Below are 17,323 nucleotides of genomic sequence, written 5' to 3'. Positions count from 1 at the left end.
TTCTTTATAAAACCGGATTGCAAATTACTGTCATCCATGAAAAACCTCCCTCTGAAAGTACTGCTGAAATCCTCATCTTCAAACTCCAGCTTAATTCCCACAAATCCATCTATATAATCTGCACCTACCTTCCCCCTGGAAATAACATTAGAACCCCAAAAGAGATCCGTAGTTGGCTCGCTATTCAATTCCCACAAGAAACCATAGTCCTGGGCGATGTCAATATAGACTGGAAAACCTGTGATGTCAATATAGACTGGAAAACCTGCACCTCTCTACACCCCCCTCCCTCCTAAATCTTCCTGTTTTTTTCTCAAACCATTCATGACCCCACTAGAACTAACCAAGAAAGCATATTGGATTGAATTCTGATAAATAGTCACCAACATACTTATACAGTAGGGACACTACCAGATGATTTAAGTGACCATGCTCTTACTTACCTAATCAGACATAAAACTGCTACCCCTAACCTAACTAAATACAAAATGGTCAGAACAAATACAAACTTTAACCTTGAAAGTTTCCTAGCACAACTCAATGCTTGCAACTGGTCCCCTCAAACTACTGTCTCTGGATGATGCTGTAGCTTACTTCAACTCCCAAGTTCCTTTCTATTCTACACTCTCATGCACCCATACGATCTAATAGAATTAGCTCAAAACCTGCCCCTTGGCTCTCAAAAGATACACGGCATAAAATTATCCTGAAAAATAAGCTCTGGACCAAGTACCGTAGCACTAAAGACCTCACAGACCAACTTAAATTTAGATAAATCAGAAATTCCACCAAAAAAGCGGTACTTCTAGATAAAAGAAACTACTACTGCCATTTATAACAAACAAACCAACAAAATCCACAAAAGTTCTGGGCAGGAATAAATAGTCTCTTAAAACCTGGCCACACTGACACCCCTTGCCCCATAGGCACTTCCCAAAACAACCCTAAACAAACCGCTGATGCCTTCAATACATTCTTTACTGAAACTATCCAGTCTCTAGCTAATCAATTATCCCCCGATATCACCTCTCAGTCCAGCTCCCCTAACACTTCTATTCCCACATTTCAACTGCAAGCAGTACCTACATCACTCATCTATTCTCTTCTCCACAAACTTAAAGCCTCCTTTCCATCTGCTGACCTTTTGCCTGCTCAGTATATAAAAACTGCAGCCAAACCACTAGCCTATCCCATTTCCATTCCGATTAACAGAACCATTGTCAAAGGCTATATTACTTAAGTCTGGAAAATTTCACATATTCCCCTGCATAAAGGTGGAAATTCAACAGAACTCTCAAACTACCGACCCATAGCCCTACTCTCCCCCCTGGCTAAAATCATGGAAAAATGCATACAAAAACAACTTCTTAATAATCACCTGTTGAATAACAACCTACTTGCTGACTGTCAACATGGCTTCAGACCTTTCCACAGCACTGCTTCAGCCCTCCTTTCCTTTACCGGTTGTATCAACAAAAATCGAAATAATAATACCCTTACCTCTGCTCTCTTTATTGACCTATCCAAAGCCTTCAATATGGTCAATCACCAGATACTGTTAAATTTACTTAAATATTCTCACTAGACTCAAGAGCTATAATGTGGTTCCACTCCTATCTTCATAACAAACAGGCAGTGCTCTGGCGCAATAACTTATTCAACCACCTGCCCATTACCCTCAGAGTACCACAAGGTTCTATACTTGGCCCCTTTCTGTTTTCTATTTTTATTAATGATCTTCATACCAGTATTTCCTCTGCAACCTATATACAATATGCTGATGATTCTACTTGGATTTGTTCAGCTTCATCCCCCTCCGAACTGCACTCTATCACCCAACAGACTTTCCAAACTGTTGAAACTTGGTTCCTAAAACGATGCTTAATCCTAAACCCCAAGAAAACCAAATGGTTACTGTTCTCCCCCACCCAAAAATCCTCTCAACTTCTCTGTTTTGTCTAGTAATGGCACTAACATATCACCTGACCCCACTACAGGGCTCCTCGGAGTAGAGATGGACAATAACCTATGCTTTGACTATCACATCAACAACACTATAAAATGAGTTAACAGAAAACTAGGCTCCCTGTATAGAATTAAACCATTCCTTACTCCACTTACCAGAACTTCCATTGCCCATTCCCATCTGATTTCTTCCTTCCTTTATGCCTCCCTTATTTACACATACCTGTCCAAATCTAACATCTGCAAACTGGCTGTTGCCTGTAACAGTATTGCCAGATTTGCCTCTGGCTCTACTTTTAGAACCCACCACTGCATAAACGTAAAGCAATTAGGATGGCTTGAGCTGCAAAATCTGATCTTATATCACCAGCTCTCCTTAGCCCATAAAATCCTCTACAAACCCACTAACACCCCTATACACACCTCCTTTATCACTCCTTACTGCAACCTTAAAAGCCTACGTTCTTCTAACAAACTTCTTATATCAACTTGCAAATCCAATAACTTGGCAGGCAAATCCTTGTTTTCAAGCACAATAGGTAAAGTCTGGAACTCTCTTCCTGACAACCTCAATATCTCAACCTCAATATCTCTTCTCTTCCCTGTTTCAAATCCCAACTCAGAACTCACCTCAAAACTCACTGGCTCTGCCCCTGCACTAACCCTGACTAGCTTTCAATGTGCTACTAGTACTTTCTATTTTCCTTCATACAAATCTTACACTAAATCTTTTCTACTGTCATGCATAATTTGTATACCCTTAGTCTGTAATTCATTTCTAATTGTTGCTTCTGTAAGAACATGATAATGCTAATACTATTACATTTTTTCTCACTGTAACTAAATTTGTAAATTCTCATATTAACGTCTGTATCTGGAGCTTTTCTCCCCGGGCCTCTGCTGAAAATGGACATATATCCAGCTGGACCAGCCCAGTAAACAAATGTAAAATAAAAATAAAATAAAATCAAAGCAATTTCAGATACCATTGTACATTTCTGATTTGCAGGCCTTCCAAGGGTATCATGACACCCAATTTTTGAGGTATTCCCCTCTCAGTAGATGAAGTATAAGTGGAAAACCATAGAAATAGATTTATTTTTCCTGTGGAAGCAAAGCACTTTGAATGGAGATGTCTTGCTGACACCCCAGGAACACAATCTTATAACCCAGCCTGTGTAATTCATCTCTCACCCAATTGAGAGATTCCTGACACTATGAAAAAGACTCTGCAAAGATAAGCAGGTTGTCTAAATATGGAAAAATGTGGCTACCCTGTAACCTGCAGTGAGCAGTTGCAAAGATCTGAAAGATATGTATTTTTCACAGGGGGATGCTAAAATGCTGGCAGTTTCTAGCAATGGGGGGTTTCTGGGATAGTCAGATGACAAAAGTGATGGCATCCTGCAACAATCCCAGCAGCAACATTTGAGATATTAATTTATGAACTCTGAGAAAGAGGGAAGGGGAATTTTGTATTTTGTCTTTGACCTGGAAACATCTACTCACCACTTCTGCCTGCTTGTTGTTCTGAAAGTAAGTTTTTAGGGCACAGTAACTCTTTTAGATTCAAATAGGAATACAGTAAAGTATAGCTTAGATGTTTTCTATATTTGTTTGAGACTGTCCTGCAATGTTGTTTTAAATATTTCCTGTGATTCTGAACTCTGATGCAACTAATTACTTACCGAGTATTGTCTTGTTCTATTATTTATTATTAAATATATTTAAACCCTTCAATTGTGGCTGGTCTGTGTAGAGATATTTAAGCTCTTGGAGTACATGCATATCTATTTGTTGTCACAGTGGGCCACTCCTAATAGCCTTGTCTCTTGGTCAAACTACCACTTGGATGAATAGCAACATTACACGGTAAGACTGGACACCCTTTGCTAAGGGCCTTAAAACGTAGCTGATAAGGAGCTGGCTGGTGGCAGTGAAAACTACCTTACAGTCTGGGCAGAAGGGGGGGTAGCTAGTAAACCTGTGTCAGCCTTTCCCAGGTAGCACCGGTTGGCCAGTGAAAGTGCTGGAGTTCCTAGCTTGGCCACTCAGCTGAGATCTCAACTCTGTGTGGGGAGTCTTACTGGGGACCAGGAGAAAGAGGGTGAAACCAGCCCCACACTTACTGTGATTTGTGTGCTCTTAAGGGAAAGTGCACTGGACAAGGGGTTACAGAATCACTTAGAACTTTTGGAAAAGGAGGGCTGAAAAAAAAATTAGATCCCCCAGTAAAACTTTCCCCTTTCATAACACTTTCTGAAAAATCTCTACACCACAGGGGCCAAAAACTAAATCTCTTCCCAAAGAAAATTACAAAATCACATTTTTCACATCATCTGGGAGGTTCTCAGAATGTTGCAAGGCAAACCTCCTCAAAACAGTACCAGTAGCCATAGCCCTAGCAGCAGTCTCAACTTGAGGCACACACACATGCGTGAGGCAACACACCCACGCAGACACAGTAAACAATGAGTTGTGACTTGTAAAATGGAAGAAACTAAATTATTTAAAGCCAATTTTCCTCATGAAAAACTGCACACAAAACGTTCCTCATGCATTTATATTTAGCTAGAATAAACTAACACATGAGCCTGACAATTCAACATTCTGAAAATCAAAGTTGCAGAAGCACACACTTTTTCCCATTCTTATCATTAATCTTACCATCCTTGTCAGAAAGAGTAGGATTAGAATTAACTAGATGTTTAGCAACAGGATGAACTAAAGCAATACAGCTGCTGGTTCAGTTTTAAAGACAGAGGGACTTTAAACATTCTATCTGCCTTTTTTAGGGGCAGCAGGCTGACTATCAGGAAAATTGCAGGCAGTTAACACACACATCTGCCATAGCTTTCAGAACTGGAGGAATGGGAGAAGGCTCTGGAAATTCCTTCTGTAACAGCTGATGGTATTTTCTGAGGGACAGAGAAACCTCAGTGTTCTCCCACTGAAAACACTGGCACATTCTGGAAAGAGTCTTAGAGAAAGAGACCCCGACCCCCACAGGGAGAATCAGAAACAAAGCTCTCCTCAGAGTCTGAATCGGAAATCCAAGGAGAAACCCCTGCATCTTTTCCTTCTTCCAGTCCAAATTCAGAATCTTGAATTACTTCAGGAAAATAAGTTATCCCTATTTATTTTACTAGAAACTACTTTATGAGGAGGAGCAATAATCTGAATGAAACCCTAACCCACTAAATGGCAGCAGAACCATCCACAGATGAGCAAAACATTCTGACCCAACAAGGAAGTCTTCCCTGTTCCTTCTCCAACTACTGACAAGAGTGGCTCTCCCTTGCCCACTGAGGCGATGCCAACAGCCACAGTGGTTAACCCCGGTCCATAATGGCATAAGGTGTTACACCAGAGGCATCCAGGATAAAAGATAAGTGATTTGAGAAACAAGTTATGGCCACAGCAGTCTCACCCACCTGTAGTTGAGGCAAACTGCAAGCCTGTTGTGGTGGCAAAGGCTGGTTTATCTTTTTCTTTCTGTGGCTAGAAGAATTAATCATGGTGCTGGTAATTTGTTCCATGGTCAAGCCAAAAATGGGGCTTTTCTCCCATGAAAACTAACAGAAAAAATAAACACTAAACCAAGTCCGCACTTCCAAGAAGCAAATGTTTCCGTGATAAGAAAAAAGTATATTAAGATAACCAAAATATAGTCCATTCACGGAAACAAACCAGGGCAGCTCATAAAAGATAAAAATCCTCAAAAATCTTCACTTGTAACAAATCAAAACGCTGAGTATAGCCAAGACAAGTCCTTTATTAACTAAAATCGTTAAGTGCTTTCACCATAATGACTTCATCAGACCGTAAATCACAAATAAAAAGTAGCCATTTATATATTAAATTAATAATGACATCATATCCTGCCAATGAATCAATATAAACAATCACCATGTGTTACTAATACGCTCCAGCATATTTGTAAAACATCTAACATGCAAAAATATTTCTAAAATATAAAATTGTTAATAATTACATTCTACTAAAAACATTTAAAATTCTTAAATACATTCAAAATAAATACATTGATGAATGAATAATCAAAATCAATTCACATTACACACAATCTACTTATTTAACTTCAGCCTTCTATTGTGCAAAATAGGTTTTATTGGTATTTTCTCATTGTCCAGGGAATTTATCAGCTCTGTATCTGATAATCCATCTCATCTCACAGCTCTCTGTGTAATTCCTACTATCACCTCCTCTAATCCCAGGGGTGATGACTTGTAATACCGAGAACTTAAACTCATGTGTGCGATCAGTGTTAATCACATGCCTTACTAATGCATTGTGCTCGGTCCCTATGTGTATATGATACAGGTGCTCTCTGATTCTTTCCTTAAGCTTTCTATTAGTTTTACCTATATAAAATACATTGCATGAGATACACCTGGCTAAATAAATAAAATTTTTAGTCTCACAATTCGCTGAAGTACTAAGACTATACACATAACTAGTAGTAGGGGTGAACAAAGCTATCCCTAATATAAATAGAGGCACATTGATTGCATTTCTGACAAGTATCATCCCCTTGTTAGGCTCACTACATATCTCCTTTGTCTGTAAACAAGGGTAACATAACATCTGCTTAAGATTCCTCTTATTTTTAAAAAGGAATTTTGGTTCATTTCCCACTACTTCTCTTATGGTCTCATCTAACATTAAGACATCCCAATGTTTACGCACAATTCCACTTAATGCAGGTGTATCCACAGTAAAAAAAACATGGGTATCTTCACTATGGGGACATTGGATTGAATAGCCTCCCTGTCCTGATCCTGTATTCTTATATTAGGAAAATACGGTCTGGCTCTAGTCGATCTAATTGTATCAATTTCTTCAAGGACGCTATCTACTTCATGAGGGTCATACTGTCTAGCTATCAATCTCGTCCTCTGTGTCAATAACTCCTGCTTAAAGCCTTCATATACTGGATTCAATCTGGAAACTCTCATAGCCTGTCCTTTGACTACATTTTTAAAAACATACTGGGGATGCATACTCTCCCTATGTAGTAAGGTGTTACGATGGAAGGCTTTCCTATGAACACCTGTATTCTAAAGGCCATTGTCTATCCTTTCTATGTGCACATCCAAAAAAGATATACTATGTTGCGAGAAGTTCATTGTAAACTTAAGATAGGCAGTCAAGTTATTCAACTGTGAAAAGAAACTAAATAAGACTCTTCATCTCCCTTCCAAATTAAAAACAAGTAGTCTACGAAACGTTTATAAAAGCTTACATTCATTTTAAAACTATTTAATTGAAACAGATGATCTTCCTCCCAGCTAGCCATAAAAATGTTGGCGTAGCTATTGGCACATGTGCCCATCGCTACGCCATAATTTTGAATGTATAACAAATCCTGGAAAAAGAATTTATTGTTTTGTAACACAGTCTCCAAAAATAGGGAAACAAGATCAATGGTATTTGAGTCCAACACTGAATGCACAGTTAAATAGCACTGTACCCTTTCCATACCTTCATCATTTGGTATGACTGTGAAAAGACTAGTCACATCTAATGTGACTAGAATAAAAGGCGCATTATGTTCCATTCCTTTCATATAGTCATACGAACAAATAAGGAACTGCTTACTATTCTTTACAATGGCCTTTACAATACAGGTGTTCATAGGAAAGCCTGCCATCGTAACACCTTACTACACAGGGAGAGTATGCATCCCCAGTATGTTTTTAAAAATGTAGTCAAAGGACAGGCTATGAGAGTTTCCAGATTGAATCCAGTATATGAAGGCTATAAAAGCAGGAGTTATTGACACGGAGGATGAGATTGATAGCTAGACATATGACCCTTATGAAGTAGATAGCGTCCTTGAAGAAATTGATACAATTAGAACGACTAGAGCCAGCCCGTATTTTTCTAATATAAGAATACAGGATCAGGACAGAGAGGCTATTCAATCCAATGTCCCCATAGTGAAGATACCCATGTTTTTTACTGTGGATACACCTGCATTAAGTGGAATTGTGCGTAAACATTGGGACGTCTTAATGTTAGATGAGACCATAAGAGAAGTAGTGGGAAAAGAACCAAAATTCCTTTTTTTAAAATAAGAGGAATCTTAAGCAGATGTTATGTTACCCTTGTTTACAGACAAAGGAGATATGTAGTGAGCCTAACAAGGGGATGATACCTTGTCAGAAATGCAATCAATGTGCCTCTACTGATATTAGGGATAGCTTTGTTCACCCTACTACTAGTTATGTGTATAGTCTTAGTACTTCAGCGAATTGTGAGAATAAAATGTTATTTATTTAGCCAGGTGTATCTCATGCAGTGTATTTTATATGGGTAAAACTAATAGAAAGCTTAAGGAAAGAATCAGAGCGCACCTGTATCATATACACAGAGGGACCGAGCACAATGCATTAGCAAGGCATGTGATTAACAGTGATCGCACACGAGTTTAAGTTCTCAGTATTACAAGTAGTCACCCCTGGGATTAGAGGAGGTGACACTAGGAATTACACAGAGAGCTGTGAGATGAGATGGATTATCAGGTGCAGAGCTGATAAATTCCTTGGACTTAATGAGAAAATACCTATAAAACCTATTTTGCACAATAGAAGGCTGAAGTTAAATAAGTAGATTATATGTGTAATGTGAATTGATTTTGATTATTTATTCAATGTATTTATTTTGAATGTATTTAAGAATTTTAAATGTTTTTAGTAGAATGTAATTATTTATTAATAATTTTATATTTTAGAAATATTTTTGCATGTTAGATGTTTTACAAATATGTTGCAGCGTATTAGTAACACATGGTGATTGTTTATATTGATTCATTGGCAGGATATGTCATTATTAATTTAATATATAAATGGCTACTTTTTATTTGTGATTTCCAGCTGATGAAGCCATTATGGTGAAAGCGCTTACCGATTTTAGTTAATAAAGGACTTGTCTTAGCTATACTCAGCATTTTGATTTGTTACAAGCGAAGATTTTTGAGGATTTTTATCTTTTATGAGCTGCCCCGGTTTGTTTCCGTGAATGGACTATATTTTGGATAACAGCAAAAATAAAGCAAAGCTAGGCGCACATCACGGCAGGAATATAAATGTAAATTTTAATAAAAACAGAAATATAAAACAAATTTTAAAACAAAAAGGTAAGCACTTTCACGGATATGTATGCAGCTTCTTAAGACCCATTTTAAACTATCAATTATTCACTATTTAAATGTAAGGGAGCCAATCAGACAGGTGATTCAATTAAGACATCAACTCAGTACAATACAATGTAAAATTTACCAAATAGTCTCATCATGATTTTTAAATCAACAATGAAAGTGCATGGGAGGAAAATATAAAAAATAACTTAAAAACTATACAAACAAACCCAAAACACACACACACACACACACACACACACCCTCCCCTGCCTTGGTCGTGCCTTCGGTTGCTGGCTCTGTGCGTGGCTTGTGGTCTATACCTGCAATACCCCAGGCATCCCACCTGTGCTGCATAGCACCCTGGTTCCCTACCAGCAAGAACTCTCTCAGACATAGTGCGGTGCATTTGGAAAACTGTCCTGCCTCCCCACAAGAATCTAAATCATCAAACGTGTCTTGTGGTCTATACCTGCAATACCCCAGGCATCCCACCTGTGCTGCATAGCACCCTGGTTCAATACCAGCAAGAACCATCTCAGATATTGTGCCGTGCATTTGGAAAAATGTCCTGCCTCCCCACAAGAATCTAAACCATCTAATGTGTCTTGTGATCTATACCTGCAATACCCCAGGCATCCCACCTGTGCTGCATAGCACCCTGGTTCCCTACCAGCAAGAACCATCTCAGACATTGTGCGGTGCATTTGGAAAACTGCCCTGCCTCCCCACAAGAATCTAAATCATCTAACGTGTGTATGTACCAAACTGCATAGTCTTTTGTGCCACTGGTCAATGTTTTTGACCCAGTGTGCGCTAGCCAGCAGCCCAACACCGACCCAGTCTCCTGTTGCTCCATAGACTCCATCCTTTCCCCCCTGTGCTGGCCCAAACATCTGCAAATTACCCACTTTAGTCTGCAGGTGACAGCATCCACCCACTAACTGACTTGCATCTCATTCTTACTTAGCTCTGAACTTTCTGACTAATCCTCCAGCTGCCTATCCTACCTCTGTACCCTTTATGAATTCTATGTCTGCATTCCACTCAGACTCCGTGCCCTACTCCTATCCTCTGTGGCTACTTACCTTGTGTTTCTACTCCTGCCCTCACTGATAGTTTTTCATAACTCAATCATCTCTTGGTCTTCCTTTCTTAGCTCTTCTGCTCTAACTCGTTTGTACCTGTCCCCTTCCCCCCACTTACCTTTCTCCCTCTGTCACCCTTGCCTTGCCCCTCCTCTCCTTTTTTAGTCCTCTTCCCACCCCTGAGGTTACATAGTGACGCCAGTAGAGCTAGGCGCCATTTTCAAATCATCCTCTGACCTCCCCTGCCCTGGTCGTGCCTTCGGTTGCTGACTCCGTGCGTGGGTGAGTGCTTTCTGAGTACATTGTTATTATGTTTTCTGAGTACATTGTTATTATACTGTATTAATACCCTATGTACGTTTGCTGCTCAGCTACAGCTTTTTAGAGCTATTGTGCTTATTTATCTGCTATGTCTGGCTCTCTTATCTTAGTCCTGCCTCAAATTTAATCAGTGGTTCGCTAAACGCTCCCTGCGGATAGCTTTGTAAACTGCTAAACTTTATTTAATAAACCATTGTATTCAGCCCCTAGTTACGTATGCCGCTTAAGCTACAATCATGCTGAAATGCTGCAGTTACTGACTGTGTCGGCATTCCCTACTTGCTCTGAACAATATCTTGTCAGCAGTGATCAGAGTGTTCCCAGGATTTAGTCTGCATGATTTCATCCAACAGCTGCCTATACTTATCTTTAATTGTTGTGCCTCATCCCCGACTCACTAGGAGCTCCGCATCTGCTTTTTACTTTAAATATTTAACTAGACACGATCTCTGAGCATTTTGGCGGCAAGAGCTACCTGATTTTTTGATAGTAGGAGCTCGTAACTAACTTTCTTCATGCAAGGTTGATAGCGTTTGTACAAGCGTTCGGCGGCAGGCTTACCAGTTTTAGAGCTGCTTAGACCCTGAAACAGCTAATAAAATAACTTTGCTATATTTGAGGTACTTCCTGAAACTAAAGGCTGCCTGTCCGTTTATCTAATATGCTGAAACCATCGTATCATAGGCATTAGAATAATTTAAGCTCTATACTTTATTCTGGAACCGGACATTTTGCGTTTGCCCATACATTACTGGCTCATTTAGAAGTGTCGCAACTGCTGTGCATTTGAAACGCTCAACTTGCTTACACTGAATTAATGTACCTTGACTAGTCTGAACTGTTTCATGCTATGGTATGTCTATGCATAAACTCTGAATCCTATATTTTGGTTAGCTGATGTTAGGATTTACACAAAGTTTGTCTGTTCTATTATTCTCCGACTCTTGAATGCTGCCTTAAACTGTATTTGAATGCAGTCTTTTGCAACTCTGTGCTGCTCACCACTGTTTCCTTTGTATTCTGTTTAGCTCTGTTTACAGCCCATGTTTTAATGTATTGTGGTACTGTTATTCCTTTGCTCCTAATCACTAATGTAAATATACCTACTCTCCCACTTAGTCTTCCCTTACTCTATACCTCCTATAAACTCACACCCTCACTACATGCTATCCCTAGGCCACCCATACTGCATAATCCATTCTATCCCATTGAAGCCTTTCCCTAATAATTGGCTGTGTCATCATAGTAGTAATAATACCTTCTTCCTTTTACAGCTTGTGGTCTATACCTGCAATACCCCAGGCATCCCACCTGTGCTGCATAGCACCCTGGTTCCCTACCAGCAAGAACTATCTCAGACATCGTGTGGTGCATTTGGAAAAAACTGTCCTGCCTCCCCACAAGAATCTAAACCATCTAACATGGGTATGTACCAAACTGTATAGTCTTTTGTGCCACTGGTCGATGTTTTTGACCCAGCATGTGTTAGCCAGCAGCCCAACACCGACCCAGTCTCCTGTTGCTCCATAGACTCCATCCTTTCCCCCCTGTGCTGCCCCAAACACCTGCAAATTACCCACTTTAGTCTGCAGGTGACAGCATCCACCCACTAACTGACTTGCATCTCATTCTTACTTAGCTCTGAACTTTCTGACTAATCCTCCAAGCTGCCTATCCTAACTCTGTACCCTTATGAATTCTATGTCTGCATTCCACTCAGACTCCGTGCCCTACTCCTATCCTCTGTGGCTACTTACCTTGTGTTTCTACTCCTGCCCTCACTGATTGTTTTTCATAGCTCACTCATCTCTTGGTCTTCCTTTCTTAGCTCTTCCCACTCCGTTTGCCCTACGGGCTCACTACGCTCCCCTACCCTGCCCCCTATTTCCACCTGCCCCCACTACCTCTAGCTTTATAACCCATTGACCACACCCTACTTAACTCTTGTCCCACCTCTCACCCTCCTAGCTCCTCCCCTAACTCATACCACACCTCACCCTCCTAGCCACTCCCCAATCAACTCATACCACAACCCTTTTACACCTATACCATACACTCCACTCATTTCAAGCCCTCCTCCCAACTAAAACCCTAAATTACAACTATGCTAGCAAAATCATCCTCACTTATAACCCATCTACTACTACTTCTTGTTCTATCCTATCTAACCTACCTTACCATACCCTTCAATACTATCCATTCACCCCACTTTCACACTACTAGTTCAATCCCTGAACAAAACCAACACTCTTCAACATTCATCAGCCCCCATCTTTACTTCAATAACCCCTCCCTTCTCTTCCCATTCAGACTCTTTCCCATCCACAAACACACCACCCTAACCCTAATTAGCACCAAATATACAACCCACAATCTATACACAAAACTATCCAATGACCTTTATTTCCAACTTCACCATTTAATCAACACCCTTCTTTCCGGTGACATTCACCCCAACCCAGGTCCCTCTCCCATCAACTCCTCATATACACCATCTTACACCCCTCCATCTGTAAAAACCCTCTCCTTCTCAGCATTAAACACTCAAAGTATATGCAACAAAATCCCCAACCTTCATGCCTGGCTTCTCCATAACCATCCCGACATACTCTCCATCTCTGAAACATGGCTAAAACCCTCCATAAAAGATTCTGAAATAGTTCCCCCCAACTACAATATCATCAGAAAAGATAGAACCTATAAAAAAGGAGGTGGAGTTGCTCTACTCTATTCCTCCGCCCTTTCAGTTACATCATACTCTAAGCCTATTCCCCAATTTGCTAACGCCGAACTACTTTTAGCCTTACTTCACCTAAACAAGCATAAAACCATATGCATAGCCTCCCTCTACATCCCTCCTGGTGACAACATACCTATTCTCGAAGACATACTCTCTTGGCTCTCCTCCAATATTACAAACGAGACTTATATCCTAGGTGACGTTAACATTAACTGGCCCTCTGTCCAATCCCCCACAAAATCCCTAAATATAAACCTTTATAACTTCCAACAGCTCATCAACTCCATAACCAGACCATCAAAAGACCTCTCCTCTGGGAGCACTATTGACTGGATCCTAGTATCACAATCTCATCTTATTACCAGCAGTGGCACCCTCCCAGATTCCTTCAGCGACTACTTTCGCTCGTCGTCACTCTCCCTCACTGCAACTACCACAAACCACCATCTCTTTGCATTCCTTAAAGAACTTCAACCCCAACTCCTTCTCTGACTTGCTTAAAAAATTCAGCTGGAATCCTCTAAAAACTCTTCCCTTAGATGAAGCTGTCAACTATTTTAATACATTTCTAAACCTACTAGACAACTTGGCCCCTTTGAGAACTAAGAGAATTAAGAGCAAAACCATCCCCTGGCTAACTAAAAATACCTTAGCTGTCATGCGCCTCCATGATAAAGCCTTAAAGAACCACTACAAAAGCAGAAGCCCCGACACCCTGAATGAATACAAAACACTCTGTAACAGAGTAAAAAAACTCATTACTTCCGACCGCAAATCCTACTACATTACCCTCCAAAATGATCACAAAACCAACCCTAAAAAATTCTGGGATACCATCTCCACCCTCTTCAATCCTGGGAAAAAGGAAAACCCTCAACCAGAACATAATGTTTCCGAAATTGACCTAGCCTCCCAATTTAACAGCTTTTTCATCGACTCCATAAGCAAATTAACATCATCTTTCAAAAATAATTCTACTCATCCAACTTCACTTCCCACAATCCCCCCCTCCTCAGATACTTCCACCTCCCACCTATCTCTCTTCTCTCTCAAACCCATCCCCGTGTCAACTATTAAAAAACTCCTCCTAAAATTAAAACCATGCTCTAATGCCCTTGATAATATCCCTTCCTTTTTCCTAAAAACAGTTGCTGATGCCATTGCCTTCCCCATCTGTATTCTTATAAACCGGTCTATTCAACAAGGCTATGTACCCCAAATCTGGAAGAAAGCATATATTATCCCCCTCCACAAAGGTGGAAACATAATAACATCTCCAACTTTAGACCTATTGCCATCCTATCTCCCATCTCTAAACTACTTGAGAAATGTATTCATATTCAATTTCTACCCCACCTCATCAACAATCACCTACTTACTCCCACACAGCATGGATTCACACCTGGTCACAGCACTACTACTGCTCTACTTTCCTTCCTTGAAACCATAAATAAAGCACGCGACTAACTGTATCATTTCCACACTCCTCTTGGATCTTTCTAAGGCTTTCGATACTATCTCTCACTCTCTCCTTCTGACTAAACTCTCTAATCTACAACTCTCACCCAATTCTATTAACTGGTTTACTAGCTACCTTTCCAATAGGCAACAAGCCGTCAAAAGGAAGAAATCCACTTCCTTATTTCTTAACACTGCCACTGGTGTACCCCCAAGGTTCTACATTAGGTCCCTTACTGTTTAACATTTTCATCAGCTACTTCCACTGCACTATTCCTAATGCTAAAATCATCCAATATGCAGACGATTCAACAATTATCTGTGCTGCTAACTCCATTCCCACCCTGATACAGCTAACACAAGATGCCTTCTCTACCACCGAACAATGGATGCTAATCATCTAGCTCTTAATCCATCAAAAACTAAACTCATGATATTCACCCCATCCAAAACCTTAACTATCAACATAAATTCATTCTCCATAACCAGTCACAACAATACTACCCTTGAAATTGTTCCCAGTGCTAAACTATTAGGCATTCTTATTGATAATCAGCTTAAATTTGACACCCATATACAAAGTAACATAAAAAAACTCACCAGAAACTTGGTATGTTCTATCGCCATATTCACTTCCTCACCCCATCCACTAGATTCTTCCTTGCTTCCACATATCTCATCCCTTCCCTCCTTTACGGTGCCCCACTCTTTACCAATCTACAATCCTCTACCAAAACAAAACTCTCCTCCTGCTATAATAAAATCGCCAAATTCATCACTGGCCACAGATCCTCCTCTCATCATTGCATTGCTCTTCACAAGCTAAATTGGCTAGAACTTCCCAATTACCTCATCTACACTCAACTAACTCATGCCCACAAGCTCATATTCAAGCCCTCCCTCTGCCCTTCTCTTGCCTCAACCTTCACTATTCACATACCCAGTCGACCCCTAAGAACCAACACTCAGAACTTAATCAAACTCCACAAACCAACCCGTCCAGCAGGCAAACTCCTACTCTCTTTTTCCCTAGCCCGTCTCTGGAACTCCCTCCCACCTCATATTTGTAGCACCTGCAGTCTCCCCTCCTTTAAAACTCTCCTTCACTCACACGTACAAACACTGTGGGAATGTTCATGTTGCCATCCTGCTTAACTTTCCCAGCCACTATCTTATCCCTTAGCCAATAACCAGATCACCTCTACAGAAACTTACATACAGTAAATAAACACTTGCGTTTAATTCTGTGTACATACCTTCACACTATTGTCTTAAACTAAATATCTATCTTAGTGATTATAGTGACTTAAAAAAAAAAAAAAATTGTTTTGTAAACTGATGTGAATTGTTACATATGGTTATGCTTTACCTTCTATTTCTGCTTTGATTTACTTTGGCTTAAATGTACTCTCCTTGCATTTTACTATGTATTTATATATTGTATTTCACTATGTTTTTTATTGTATCCATGGAGCTTTTCTCCCCAGGACTCCATTGAAAATGGGCTCATTTGGCCCAATAGACCATCCTGGCAACCAAACTTCAAATAAAATAAATAAATAAATTAATTTTAGATATATATATATATATATATATACTGTATATTAACTTGATAAATCAAGACTTAACTAATCCATGCTCAGTGTTTCAGGGGGCGAGATTTCAAACTGGGTTTAAGGGAAACACATTCATTAATTCCAGGAAATTTGCCTGCATCTAACCGTATTATCCATCCTTGCTCCCATTCCTCACTGGAATTCCTAACCATCACCAAAACTTGCAAAGCTAAGAATTTAAAACTATGTTTCTCCCCTTATCAATAACATGTTGTGCCATCGCACTCCTACACTTCCTATTCCTCACATCACTTGTGTGTTCTAAAATGAGTTCCTGGAAATACAATTGCACTTCTACAATTCCTATTCCTCATCAATTGTGTGTTCTAAAATACATTCCTTGAAATGCCTGTTAAGTCTTCCCTACATAATAGGCATAACACTCAACTCAGTATGAAAAATAAATCAAATCCTTTGTTTTACAATCGGCATAAAATGAGGTCTTGAGGACAAAATTCTTAAAGGGGTGTACAAAATGGTTGCCTGAGTGAATAATGCAAAGCATGCAAGTTTGTCTACAAGGAAAAGTTCCTTCCCTGTGTGACAGTGGTATGTATCCCCTACTTGTAAAACATTCAGATATTTCAGAAGTCATTTTATACCTCAAGATGTTTGGAAGGAATCTGTCGTTGAGATTACAGTTACCCGAATCTGCTGATATATGAGGGGGGCTGAGGATGAATAGTACTTCCATACCAAGGATGAATAATACAGTTAGACGTAGACAAGTTTCCTGGAATTAATGAATGTGTTTTCCCTTAAACCCCATTTGAAATCTCGCCCCCTGAAACACTGAGCATGGATTAGTTAAGTCACGACTTATCAAGTTAATATACAGTTTTTTACATATATATATACATATATATATATATATATATATATATATATATATATATATAAACATATATATACAGACACATACACACACACACACATATATATATATATATATATATATATATATATATTACACACA

General features: G+C 39.7%; 1 protein-coding gene across 1 annotated transcript in view; it reads right to left on the bottom strand.

Moving 5' to 3' along the window:
• The window catches only part of PPHLN1 (periphilin 1), a 1,295,616-nt gene that overhangs the window by 1,127,027 nt on the left and 151,266 nt on the right, over positions 1-17,323 (bottom strand). The gene's annotated exons all lie outside the window — the stretch shown is intronic.

Source organism: Protopterus annectens, chromosome 11.part0, assembly GCF_019279795.1.
Source record: "Protopterus annectens isolate FY-2018-M chromosome 11.part0, PAN1.0, whole genome shotgun sequence".
Lineage (NCBI taxonomy): Eukaryota > Metazoa > Chordata > Ceratodontiformes > Protopteridae > Protopterus > Protopterus annectens.
The sequence above is the reverse complement of the archived record's forward strand: the minus strand, read 5'-3'. Positions and strand labels throughout refer to the sequence as shown.